We start from the raw sequence: 2,268 nt of genomic DNA, 5'->3' as shown, positions 1-2,268 counted from the left end.
AGATGGATGGATGGATGGAAGAATACAACCTTTTCACCCAATTTCAACAAGAGAAATAAACTACAAAGCACTCAAAAGAAAAGTCATGTATTGGTGAGATAAAAGGATGTGTTCACCTCACCCTCTTGTGCAGTTACGGGCCGCAGTTTCTCCAAATAATCTGGGACAGACTCTCCCTTGGGGACGTGGGGGGACTTCTGAACCTGGCTGAAAGACTCCACCACACACCACAGAGTGCTCTGAGGGAGGAAGGACACTTACACATACTCTAAGTAATATCAATTATTAATGCAGTCTAATGAAATGTCAAAGATAAACCAATAAGAACATTTTACCATAAGGAAATGTTTTATATATATAGTTTTAAATTTGCTTCGTTTTTTGTCAACTTAATTTATGTAATTATATTATGTAAACTGTCCAACCAAGCTCGTTTTCTGTCCCAAAATTGTGCTTTTTTTTTCCTCATAAAACTTCTATCATACATTTTTTTTGGTAAAAAATAATTTGAACACATTACATTTGGTTCATCCCCCCAGAAAATGCAGCATACCATCCATGCTCTTCATCAATCCTAGTGAGACTGTCCCGAGTTTGCAGGAAGCCACGGAAAAGGAGGAGCCGAAAGTTGAAAAATTTGACATGGTTTGTGTTTGGATTTGACTCAGTGGACCCGTGGGCTCGGTCATTTGGCCCAGATTGTCTCTGGTGCTCAGGGAGGGCTCGGCCGCCATGGTGATGATACAAGGGTATTGCTGGGATCTGGTCAGCTGTTGAGACAGACAACAAGGGACGTGACCGAGAAAACAGTGAAGGCAAAATGTGTGGCATGTTATAAAGTGAAAGACGAGGCCATACTATGTTTTTCATATCTAATCATACACTGTAAATACATGTACCATTGTGAATATCTTTCTTGTATTTGAGTCCAGTGTCCGTAAGCATGCGTTAAAATACTTTCTTTTTCTATCTCATCCCGTTGTGGAGTATGGCTACAATTATTATTCAGATACTCAGCGATTTACTTAAAAAAATGCCAGTGCACACACCTGTAATGTGATTTAATGCAAATGGAAAAACATACTTTTTGTGTGTTTGAGTGCTGTATTATTTTTAAAAACACATTCACAAATAAAGCACTTACTTGTACAGAGTGGCTGAAGCTCCAGAGGCAATGATGGACTTCTCTTATTGTGTATTGTCCCAGAGACTCTTTCCCTCACAGCAAAGCTCAGTCTAGTGGTCACTCTTTCCTGGATTCTTTCTGGTACACGAGACAAGACTGGGGATGCTCTCTAAACATCTGCTGCATCTTCTCTTGGATAAGTAAGGCTAACTAATCTACGCAGTCCTGTTCTGGGATAGTACATTAAAATGCTAATGTCTCCCACACCAGTACGAGTCCACTCATTGAGGAATACAAGAAGGCCTATTTTAAACATTAGTAAAGGCTCTAAGGACACTTCAGCAGCCTCAGTAAAGCCCACTTGACTACAAGCCAAGGGTCAGGGGGAGTAACAAAACCACATCAAGGGTTCTAAATGTGGCAGTAGGCCCTCATAACCCCTGACAGCCTATGGCCTGTGACCCGGGCCTTTAAAAGGAGGCTTCCTCACCTGCGCTGGCCCTTCTCGCCTCTGACGTCACCTGCCACCTGGGAGCAGTGCAAGCGGCACGAGGACCGGAGCATTCGTTCTGATCGCCCCAAAAACACCCCAAAGTTTAGGCTTAAAGCCAGCGATCACACCAGCGTGTTAACCAGGCTGGTTTGCGCATCGTGCGCTCACCAAACCCTGCTCAAACCTTGTATGACTCGTGCCGCACGCTCCCCAGGTTTAACGCCCCGGTAAGCTGTCTCGCTTCCATAGATTTATATTGTACTCAAAACTCGCTCTAATTTAGCACTGTTTGTAGTGCGTGACGTCACGTGCAGGCTTTGTGCGCCGGGATTCCTCCCAGCCGCGGCGCGCATAGTGCACAGATTCGAGCACCGGTATGTATCTCTTTTCCTCTCTCCCTCGCTTGTTGCGCACGGTTCTGGACATCCATCTGAGAGTTAATTTCCCAAACTATTGGACATTATAGGATTGGTAACCCCGCGGGTCTCTCCTCCGACCCCGAACCCATAACTTCCCTCCACGTGCCCTTGGTGGGTTTGGGCACGTTCGCACCGGCCCCTTTCTACATTGACAGACTGTAACATCAACGTTTGGAGTTTGAGTGTCGGCTCTGGCCCCCAGCTGGACTGTGGGACTGTACCGGGTCCCA

General features: G+C 45.3%; 1 long non-coding RNA gene across 1 annotated transcript; it reads right to left on the bottom strand.

Annotated features, from left to right (window-relative positions):
• Positions 1-568: 568 nt before the first annotated feature.
• On the bottom strand, positions 569-1,350 carry LOC140348957 (uncharacterized). The gene is made up of 2 exons (XR_011924514.1): positions 1,145-1,350; positions 569-770 (listed from the first exon to the last, which is right to left on the bottom strand). It is a non-coding gene; the product is annotated as an uncharacterized lncRNA (long non-coding RNA).
• Positions 1,351-2,268: the final 918 nt, after the last annotated feature.

Source organism: Eucyclogobius newberryi, unplaced genomic scaffold (assembly GCF_026437365.1).
Source record: "Eucyclogobius newberryi isolate DKJ021-1_F unplaced genomic scaffold, fEucNew1.0.hap1 SCAF_7, whole genome shotgun sequence".
NCBI classification, from domain to species: Eukaryota; Metazoa; Chordata; class Actinopteri; order Gobiiformes; family Gobiidae; genus Eucyclogobius; species Eucyclogobius newberryi.
The sequence above is the reverse complement of the archived record's forward strand: the minus strand, read 5'-3'. Positions and strand labels throughout refer to the sequence as shown.